This window comes from Brassica napus, chromosome C2, assembly GCF_020379485.1.
Source record: "Brassica napus cultivar Da-Ae chromosome C2, Da-Ae, whole genome shotgun sequence".
NCBI classification, from domain to species: Eukaryota; Viridiplantae; Streptophyta; class Magnoliopsida; order Brassicales; family Brassicaceae; genus Brassica; species Brassica napus.
Window position 1 is genome coordinate 17,127,700 of NC_063445.1, and position 11,592 is coordinate 17,139,291.

General features: G+C 36.2%; 1 pseudogene; it reads right to left on the minus strand.

Annotated features, from left to right (window-relative positions):
- Nucleotides 1-1,788: 1,788 nt before the first annotated feature.
- LOC106378009 lies at nucleotides 1,789-9,547 on the minus strand (annotated as a pseudogene).
- Between the last annotated feature and the right edge of the window lie 2,045 nt (nucleotides 9,548-11,592).

An 11,592-nucleotide genomic window follows, 5' to 3' on the forward strand; every position in this document is an offset into this window, starting at 1 on the left:
CCGACATCGTCTCTTTCGATGGCAACATCAACTACGTTTTTAAAAACTTAGAGAAACAGACATTGTGTGGTGGATCTGTTGAAAATTATTATGCTTTTTGTTAATTTATTGCAGGAAACTATGTTTTTGATCAAAACTATACCGCTAATGAAACAAGAAAGAGCTCTGTTTTATTCACGAAAACAGAGTAAATCTGTTTTATACACAGAAACAAAGTTCCCAGATATAAGCATACAAGCAAACCAACACAAACACAAACCAAAATAACCATGACGTATTCATGAATTAAATAATTGAACATATATAACTTTGATAAAAAAATGCTTGTACAGAAACACCAAACACGACCTAACATCAAAGCACTACCTCTGAACGACTTAACCCCAAATCCTAATCAAGAGAAATTTCAAAGCATAAGAAGAATTCACTCATGAAAATTCACATAAGTAACACTTCCAACCAAGTCATCAATGGAATGTGTTACAATTCCATATATCTACTTTAAGATCCCTAAGGCCTTCAAGCAAAGTGAACTGTAGCTTCTCGTGGAATACAACGCTTGTTTCACCATTTTAAGAATTATAAAATATTAACATTTTTAAACTATAAGAATGAACAATAGGAATTTGTGCAGGTTTTGGTTTATAACGTAGTGGTCTAAGTTTTTGTGATTCAACTACACATTAAGTTGTCGATTGTATTTAACTTTAAAAACAATTCTAATACAGAACAACCAAACATACATGAATCCAAAAATCATATAGTGATTCATGAATTAAATTATTAACATGTATTTATTTCATAATTGTGTTTATCTCAGAAGAAAATAATTTATTGTTTTAATTTTTTTTTTGGTTTTTAGTTTATAAAAAATCTCGATATAAATGACTTTTCACATATAAAAAAGTGCAGTTTTCAAAAAGAAAAAATCAAAATGTATTCTTCAAATTTAAAATCTTAAATAGGGTATTTTTTAAATTATCCCTTAATAATATACTCCCTATGTTTCACAATGTAAGTTGTTTTAAAAGTTTTTTTTTGATTCAAAACATAAGTAGGTTTAACATTTCAAAGTGACTTTTGTATTTATTGAATATTGTGTGACCAATTAAATTATGTAGATTTTTTTATTAACGGTTAAAGTTATATATTAAATGATACTTTTTAACAAGTAACCACTTTCTTAATATCGATGTCTTTAACTAAAATTATTTGTAATTTAAAACAACAGAAGGAGTACGTAACTAAGAGCTCTAGCCAAGAGTGCTATACAAACACAATTTGCGCTAGAAAAAGAAAAATAACATTTGTAATCCACTGATGACAAAAAAAAAACATTTTTAATCCACTGTTAGCAAATAACCTTTTACTTCACGAATCATTATCCTGATTTGTATATATTAATATATGTAATATAACTTTTTGAACTTTTATATATTAACTTTGTAATCCTGATTTGTTACTACTGAAATTGTTTGGTTGTCCAAAAACATACATAACTAAAAACATCATAATATATTAATTTCTGTCTAACTGATGTACATATTCTAAATGCGCAAGACCTGAGGTGTCCTATTTCATTTGGGCACTTAAATGTCCACACTTTTTAAAGTGTTTCTACCTAGCAAGTACAAAGTTAAGTTTAAGCTTTTTGATTCGGCCAAACTTTATATATATATATATATAATAGGGTCGGCCTGTCATACGGGCGGGATATACTTTACTTGTGATCTAAATTATTATTTTTTTGTATAATTTTGTGATTTGTGTTTTGGATTTACATCTGTAAGAGATGTGTATGATAATGGTTTTTTCTTTTTAGAAAGTTTTAAGTGAAAAAATATTATATGTGATAAGATATATTTTGCTTGAAATATTACATTAATTTACTCGAAACTATAACAAAACTATTCATGAATTGACCATTTTCATCTTTTTTTATGAATCATTCTTTACTTATTCTTAAAATTAATATTTTGTATTACATTTTATATTTTTGAATTACATTATGAATATATATATTGTGTATCTCCGTAACATGCAACAGTATTTTTCACCTAAAATATTGTAGCAAAGTAATTAAACAACACAATTTAACAAATGTAATTCATCTTAATTGGAAATTATATTTCATACTATCTATGCTTTTTTTTGAACGCTTATTATTATCTATGCTAACTTCTCAAATTTGTGATGGTTAATTTCAACTTTTACAAACAAAACCAGAATTACGAATGGAACACACGAAACACTCATATATTGAAAGTCTTGAATATATTTGAAGTTAGTTGGTCGATCCAACATCAGGGCCATTGTTTTTATATTAGTTTTTGTTTCTTTTTTGTTCTTATTTTTGGAGTACATTTGTCAATGAGTAACACTATCATATACTCAGACAGACATTATAAATAGCTTGAGTTGACCGTGGAGGAGAACTCACAGAAACAATAGAAAGACAATACATACCAAACTATACACAGTAGTGTCTGGAAAATTAGAAATATACGCCCTAACTTGAGAGTATAATCATATGTTGTACATGTAAAGAGGATGACGACGTTTCTTCTCAGTGGTTTAACTCACCCGATCAGCAAAATTAGCTAGTGGCGATCTAAAATGGCGTGAGAGAAGTGAAACTGAATCCCGAAAGCTTAAACTGGAATATGAACGGAACGTCCTTGCACACAGTATCTTGGTGGCATTGTGGGAGGGCCATCTCATGTGGGTCTTCGAACCTGCATCAAGTATTTATGAATTATGAGTGATGAAGAGGTGGAAAGCTCTACAAAACTAAAGTATGATGATACAGAGGAAATGAAAGAAACTAACCTTATACAACCGTTTCAATACTTTCTCCTTAGTTTTTTTTCTTGCCTTGGTGTGAGTTCTCCCATGTATGTTTGCCACTTGATTTCTTCAACATCCTCCTTTATGTTTAGACAGTTCAAGAGATAAATTAATTCAGAACTTAAGAAGATTAATTTGACAATTAAGTCTCAGTAACACTTACAATACAAAAGTAATAGTTACATCTTCTTCCTCAATAGCATTTTTTTCCAATGCCCCAAAACCATCCGCCGTATATGGTTTCTGTCTTGCTCTCCGAAGTAAAGCCTCTCATTCCGACACCTACCTCTCAACTGCGCTTATCTCATTAATTGAGTATAGATCCATACTTTTATTATTTGCTCGCAGCCAAAAGAAAAAATCTTCACTACAACTCAGGAAAAATTCTTTCTAGAATCTTTTTCTTTCAACGAACACATGATTAAGAACATTTGAGATGCATATAAGAACATGCAAACCCATTAACAAATTAGCATATATCGAACCACTGCCCATGCAAAGTAGTTGATTAATCAAACGTCGGTAAATATTACTGAAAATAGGAAATAAAATGCAAGTTCAGAAAATTCTAACCTGTTGTATCAGCATCCCACAGAAAAATCATATTTTGCTGAATAACCGATTTGCAAAACATAACAGTTCAGAAAAAAATTCATACCTTGAAGCAATCTTTATCATCGTCTCATCCACCTCACAAATGGGAGCCATTGATCTGTCTCCCTGACAGAATATCATCGGTGTATGTTGCTGTTGCGTTTAATGAGCAACCACGATGATGAAACAATCTCGAAGGAAGCGCATGTATAGGTGGAAGGGGTGAAAAGTGTCACATATAAGGTGGACACGTTCACTCAGTCACAATGACAGAAGCGGTGGCCATTGAAACTTTTGTTCAGAACCATCATCCATGTGTTCTTCTTATCTGAGCTACTACCAATAAGTTTACAAAAAAAGGCCTTTGATTCATAAAGTTCACAACTTTCTTATGTATGTAACCAAAAAGAGTAGAGAGGAGCAACATTACCAAAGTCATCAAGAGTAGAAGGTAACACCAAACTCTGCCAAGTTCTCTGTTCAAGAACAAATTTTAAAGTTGAATATTTTGAAACGTTGAGCTACAAACATGAAACATCGCAGTCGAAACACAAATGAAAAAAAGAAGCCAAGAAGGAGCCTGGAGCATGGGTTTGCCGAGGATTTGCATGTGGTTGCTTACGAATCGAGAGGAAGTGATTATCCGGATGATCCTGTTTTAGAAATTCATGGATCAAGTTAAGATAGATCCTTGCGCCAATCGAGGTGCCATTCACCAATCTGGCCTAGTCGGAGTTTAGAAGATTGATCCAACAGGAACTCCAGTCATCATTGATTCTCCGCTAATGTTTGTCAAAAACCGGACTTCGACAGATGGTGGTGTTACGACTTCATGCCTTCAAGTGGGCGAGCAGATGGGAAGAAATAGCCATTCCGGGATGACAAATTTGTGAAGATTACAATGACTAAGAAGAAAGTGATAATCTTCACAACTCCAAACTCGCTTATTTATAGATCGAGATCTACAAACATTGAGATAAGAGGTGCATTGAATGAAATGTTGTGGGATGAGTGGATCAGTGATGTTAATGAAAACTTTAATATTGTTCACTGAATCCATTCTTTAACAGTACACATCGCTAACTACAAATTCAATGTCCAGAACATCTAACGACCCGAACGATCACGATGCTTGCGGAGAAGACGAAGCGAGTCAGCTGACCTACAATACAACAATAATGGGCTTATTTAATAGATATTCTGTGAGATATAAACGATCAAGCCATCACGTAAAAGATCCTCAAACACACACACGTTAAACCACGAAGCCCATCACGTAAAATATTAAATGAAACGGTGAGTTTAAGTCGCTTTGACACGTGTCGCGCATACATGCTTCGACTTTGTGACATGGCATCTTAGGTGGCGCGTCCTGGAGAGAGAAAACTATCTTTTATATATTTAGATAGATAGATAGATATACTTTTAGTAGGGGTTATTGGTTGTTGTATTTTAATGGATTTGAAAATCCGAATTAAATCTAGTGTTATTGGTTCTATGATTTTCAAATTTGTATTAAAATCATGTGTTATTGGTTTAATGATTCATTAATTTTATATCAAATCAAGTGTTATTCAATCGTACGGATTTACTAATATATTTGATTTAATAGGTAGCTGATTACTACCTAATCTGAAAATATAAGGAACTGTTCTATTCCAAAAAAATAGTACAGAAATACATGAAAATAGAAGACTATAGCTTAAATAGTATATTAGCCTTACATAAATAGCTAAACTAAATAACATATAATGCACTATAATTTTATTTTACTCCATATAGTATAGTCTGCGAGTTCATCTTCTCTATCTCATTTTTTTCTGGACATAGCGACACTTTTCTAAGAGCAAAATAGAGTACAAATACGACACGCATGCGACACTAATCATCAATGATGATAATCAATATCATATAATCTTATTGGAAACGACGGTGACAATCTAGCAAAGGAAATCATCGGTGATGTAGGAGAACGTACCATTGATGAAAGAGACTAAGAAAAAATCGTGTTTCACTTTCTGATAAATTCGACTTCAGGTGCAAAGATATCTGTCAACAATATCATTGATCTAGAGGATTACAAGATTCAATCAAAAAACAGAGAAACTAGACTGAAGAAGTTGAGCCAATAGATATAAAATGTGTTTTGGTATATAAGATACAAAATACGTTGAATATTATGGTCAAATTCTTCTATAGTTATGCAGTGAATTATTATTTGTTTGAATGTCATACAATGCAATTTCCCTTTCTGAAAACAATTGTAGCTACTCCAATGAAGTGTGGAGAGCAGTCACCTTTGGTCTCCTCTGCGATCAGTACACATCAGAATGGATGAGTTTACAAATGCTGCAAACAGGAAATCTGCTATCCATGACTCAACGATTCCTGTTACGGTATGTTCTCCAAACATCAACTCACACGATATGGAGGGAACGAAATGCATGGAGACATGGTGAGGGTCCAATTCCTGCCTCAACTCTCATCAAACAGATTGACAAAACCACTCGGAATCGATTAGTCTCAATTCAAAATCAAGGTGATCACATGCTCAAAGACGCTCTGCAACTGTGTGGTTTGCCACCCGAATCTAAAAGTCTGTTCGTTTTTTTTAACTCATGTTCAAATTTAAAGTTGTAAAAACAGTTTTTTTTTTCGTTTGAATTATTTTTTACATTCATTCAAAAAAAAACAATGTCTAATCTCTCTCATGCTTTTTTTCTTTCAAATGTGAGATACTACTCCAAAATTGGAATTGCTCTAGGAATCGATTCATCAACAAAATCTTAAAAATATAATCCAAAAATCCATAAACGCACACAAATGTTTTATTTCTTTATTACAAAGAAACATTATCACATTATTACATTATTACATTTGATTCCGATTATAGTACTTATCCAACATATACATACTTTAAAAACTCTGCGTCACTCGATACTTTTCCCAATACATGAGACGTTAAACTCGCCTGAATCTCGATGTTACCTTCAATTCCTGAGTAAATAATGAGTTTACCATCTTTAGCACTTTCCGGTCCACCTCGAATTGCAATCGGTTTACCCCAACCAAAATCATTTCCATACACATTAAACAAAGGAGAGCTAGCAACAGCTATAGAATTACTCCTACCCAATATATAGCACTTTCGGTTCTTTCACCCACTTCTCAGCGAACACTCTGAACTCTTCATTCGTTTGTGACCTCACAGTTTTGTTAATATGCAAAGCAGTCCAACCCAGGCCATTGTTAAGCATATTTCGGACAGTCGTCGTCGTCGTTGCGGCCTTGACCACATTTCCAAAACACTCTTTCTCAAGCGGAGGGTTTAACCTTCGTCTCATATCAACCAATAACTTGCAATGAATCACTTCTTCTGGATTCAGATCACTGTTTCTGATTATCGATCGCCAGATGTGCGCTAAAATCGCTTGAAGTGACGAGATATTCTGGTCGTCGGTATCAACCTCGCTGTTGGCTTTCGCTTTAAGCTCAGATACTTGTCTACTCGTGAATTGAAAAACCCTATCTTGTAAACCAAGTAACGACGAAGAAACAACTCGAGTTGGTAACTCTACTGTCTCTGAGATTGGGATTCGAATGGGGTAATCAATCCCGTCGAGAAACCACCCACGGAGATGCAAAGGAGGAAATTTTTTCTGGCCAGACCCAGTACGACAAATCTCCGACCAAGTTTTGAAGAAGCTCCAAAGCGAAGAATTATAACTTGCATATTTCTATTGTTTTATCCATTCACCCATGTGCATTTTGATCATATAGATTAGGATTTAGCCATGTTTATGTTGCATTTTGCATACATGAGTTCTTATCAGGTATTGGAGTACCACATGGAGTTCTTGGAGACATTTGGGTGCAATTGGAGTTCAAAAGAAGTGTTTAAAGTGATCATTAGGCGAGCACCTTACCGGAGCGACCAGTCCGGAGCGACACCATCAAGTCGCTCTGATCTCCCTATCAGAGCGACCTTACCAGAGCGACAGGGAAGAGTCGCTCGCGTTTTGATCACCCGGAGACGCGAGAACGAGTCCGGAGCGACCTCTCGCAGTGATACAACGAGGTCACTCCCGAAGCATGGAGCGACTTCACGGAGCGACAGGGAAGAGTCGCTCGCATTTTGATCACCCGGAGACGCGAGAACGAGTCCGGAGCGACCTCTCGCAGCGACACAGCGAGGTCGCTCCCGAAGCATGGAGCGACGAGCGGAGGTCGCTCGCGTTTTCATCACTCGGTAACGCGAGAACGAGTGCGGAGCGACCTCTCGCAGCAACACAGCGAGGTCGCTCCCGAAGCATGGAGCGACTTGTCGGAGCGACGAGCGGAGGTCGCTGCGCGTCTTATTTCTGCTCGAACTTATGATTTCTCAAGGGCCTTTTGGTCATTTCATTATGCACGTTTTTATTTTCTAAACCTATGTTTTAATACTCTGGAAGCCACCAGGAGGCTGGGCGATTTTTTGTTCTTAAGAAAAACCATCAAAAACCTTTGGAAAGTCATCTCTTGAATCAATTGATCAGTTTTGTTATTGAAATTCTGTGTTCTTATATCTATTTTCTGTTTTTCTCTACATGATTAATCTGAAATCCAACATGGGTTTAAGAGGAATCATGGAGATTAGTGAGTAATCACCCTTTGAATTCATGGGTTAGGGAGATTAAGGGTGATTATGTTAGAGCTAGGATGTTTTAGTGTAGATCATTCATATTTCCTTGCTAACAGAGTGAACATAATGCATCTTCTGAGTTGGCCACTCAGTTGTTGATCCTTAGGCATTTCTCACCCGAAAGGTGTTCGAGGAAATGCCCGAGACAACTCTTCTAAGCTTTTAGCATACTTTGCCAAAGACATTTGTTGTTAGAGGTGCTAAGATAGCCATTGGACTTGCTAGTTATGATTGATTTCATATTATTCAACCAAAGACATTTGATGTTTGAATTGTGCTAGTAAATGAACATTCATCTAGACATAGAGTTTGTTTAGGATTGTGTCTAAGCTTAAGGTTGATAGTTTGATTGATCGTTTGCCATCTTTAGTTCGAAACTTGATCACCCGAGGTCTAATCCCTATATCCATGAGTTCTCTTTTCTCATAGTTAAGAAAGTATCATTTAGTTATTCCTTCTAGTTAATTATAGTTTAAAAACCATTGGTTGCACTTAGATTAAGTGATTACTTGCATTCTCGGTGCTTTCATATCTCTCAGAACTGGTTCGACAATCATTTATACTACAACATTTTTCTTAGGAGCCTTGAAAACTCTTAACATCAAAGATTCATCTCCAACCATATGGTTGGAACCATATCCGATGAAAACTCCATCTTTCAACTCCGTTACTTGAATAGCAAGCAATGGTTCTGAGATCCCTTCAAAGATTTTAACTCCGTTCACCGGCAAAAACCCACTTAGGAAAGTAGCGACAATACCAACAGCAGGTTCTAAAACATCACTCACAGAGACAGTTACAGCCGAGGCATGTATGAACTTGACACCCGAACCATCGCAGTCGATGTAAAACAACGCAGTTTCGTCTTCTTCGTTCTCGACCTTGACTAGGCGTCCCGCGTATGGGTAGAAAATGTTTAAAGCGAGGGAAAGAGAGGATTTAAGTTGAGAGATTATATTAGTTTCCGGGTCAGGTTGTGGAAAGATCAGTCCTCTTTGTGTGTAATCAGATTGAAGAAACACGAGATCCCATGGAGTGAGATGTATCTTCACTTGATCTGATCCATCTTGGTAGCTCTCGGGTTGAACAATGGTCTTAGAGATCACTACAACATCCGTCATTTATTTCAAGAGGAGATGATAAACACTACTACAAAGATAATCTTTGGTTAATGTTAAATGAAATCATTCATTAGTCATAACCCTGACAAAAAGTTAAACCAAATAATTCATAAGTCATGACATTGACATAAAGTTAAACCAAATCTTTCAGAAATTGACATACGAACAACTGCAACGTGCCAACGTGTTTTCAGCCACTGGACCAAATATTAAATTCATACCAACCGACACCTTATATTTTATTGCTATAAACCACTGCAAGTGATCACAAAGAGTCAAAACCAGTGTTTTTAAACCCGGACCGAACCGGTGGTTGGACTGGATTGAACCATGAACTAAAAGTAATCCGGATTGGGTTAATGCTAAAACCCAACTAAAATCGAATAAGCTAAAAACCCCTATCGAACTGTCAAAAACCCGGTAACCAGCGACCCAATAAACCGGCCAAACCCTAGTTTATATATAAACCAAAATTTTGTTAATGAAACAATTATTTTTTCTTCTTTTTAAGTAAAAATAAGATTTATCAAAGGTTAATAAAGTATCGTTTCTCGTTTTTTCTTTTTTTTGTCTTTACAACTCATAAATTATAAGATTAACAAAGGTTAATATTCACGTCAAGATATTGTTTTTGTCTACTTCTCACTTTGTTTAAATTTTTATTTCATGATCATTTGTTTTGAAGACTTTAAATACTTGAAACATTTACGTTTTTGAAATTTGTATTTCAAAATATAACTCTTACCTAATGTGTATATAATTGTTTTTAAAGGTGATGAAGATCTGCGAATAAAGTTTAAATGTGTTTTTCATATTGATTTTAGATTTTAATTGTTATTTTTAAGTTTTTCTACACATTATGGCTATTTAAACATTTTATTTGATATGATTTTTTTTTTAAATATGCATACTATTTATAAAATATCATTAAATTTAATTTAGTCTAAGTTACCCCGATCGAACCCGGTTCAGACCCGGTCAAACCACAATGACCCATGACCCAATAAAATTCTGGTTCGTTAGCCGGTCCGGTTTTAAAAACACTAGTCAAACCCCTAGTTCCCTTTCTCTCCCAAGTCAAGGTCCGCCGCATCTCAGTTTCGTCTCTGCTCCGGCGGTTGGCTCTGCCGTAGCCGTCGGGAGCAGCCCCTCCGTTTCATTTATGTCTTCGGCGTTGTATCTCGTTTTTATGTCTCCTCTGAAGGTTTCGGCTTGGTATCGTCAGATCTGAGTGGGAGATTCTATTGGATCCGATCTCGTCGTCATTCTCGGTGCTCAAGGGCGTTCTCCTTGGCATTCAGTGTTGCTGAGGCTCGATGGTAAGATCCGGGTTGAATCTCTGTTTTTCGTAGCCTCAGTGTAGCAGCTAATGTCTCCGGATGGTTTCTTTGTTCGGGGTTTAGTCTAGGATGTGGTTTATCTGAGTTTCTGGTGAGTTGGGTTTCGATTGGCGTAACTGATGCAGGCTCGGGTCTTTGATTTGGTTCGCAGTAGATGTGCTTGCGGGTTCAGATATGTGGTTATATGTTAAGTCGAATCTGCTTAGTTGCTTCCCAGTCGTGTTCCCTGATGTTGCTGTCTCAGTTTGACTTCTTATCAGTGTCTTTGTCTATCTCATATAAGTTGTTGTCGAGCTCTTGTATCTTTGGGCCTGAGAGTCTTGATCGTTTTGTGCCAAGGGAGTAAGTGCTTGGTGAATGTGACTTAGCAGTCTTTTTTCTAGGGTAAGGTTTCCAGTGGTTGCTTGCAGTTTGGTTCTTCTCTCGTGAGTGGTTCTGGAGAAGTTCGTTTGGCAAGACTTCAGTTTGTGGTGTTTGGGTGAGCTTCTTTCTTTGATTTTCAGAAGTATATGTATCCAAGGTGTGTGGACTGAGCAGCGGTTCCCCTTGTCGAGTTATGAAGCCTCCGGTGTGTGGTCTTATCGATTGGCGTGCGAGGCAGCAACGATAAGTCTGGTATGCAGAAGTCGAGATTACCGGGTGGCAGGCTATAGGCAGCAGCTGTAATTCTCGATCATTGGTCCTTTCTTAGTTCTAAAGCCTCCTAGGTTTTCTATTTTGGCTCATGCATAGATGAACTTCTTATGTGTCTCTATTGTCTTTTAGATTTCATGTATATTTTCTCAAATCACCCCGGTGTGGGTTTACGTTGCCCCGGTGTGGGTTCTAGTCGCCGCTTCCTATGGGCTCTTGGTTCTGGGGCTATTTGTTTCTGCTGCCAGCATTTATATGAATATTGGTATTTCGATTATGAATGAATTTCAATTCGGGGGAAAAAAAAAAACCACTTCAAGTAATCAAGTTGTTTGAGAAACCAAGGACAACATAAACGCCTCTCCTCTCTACCTTA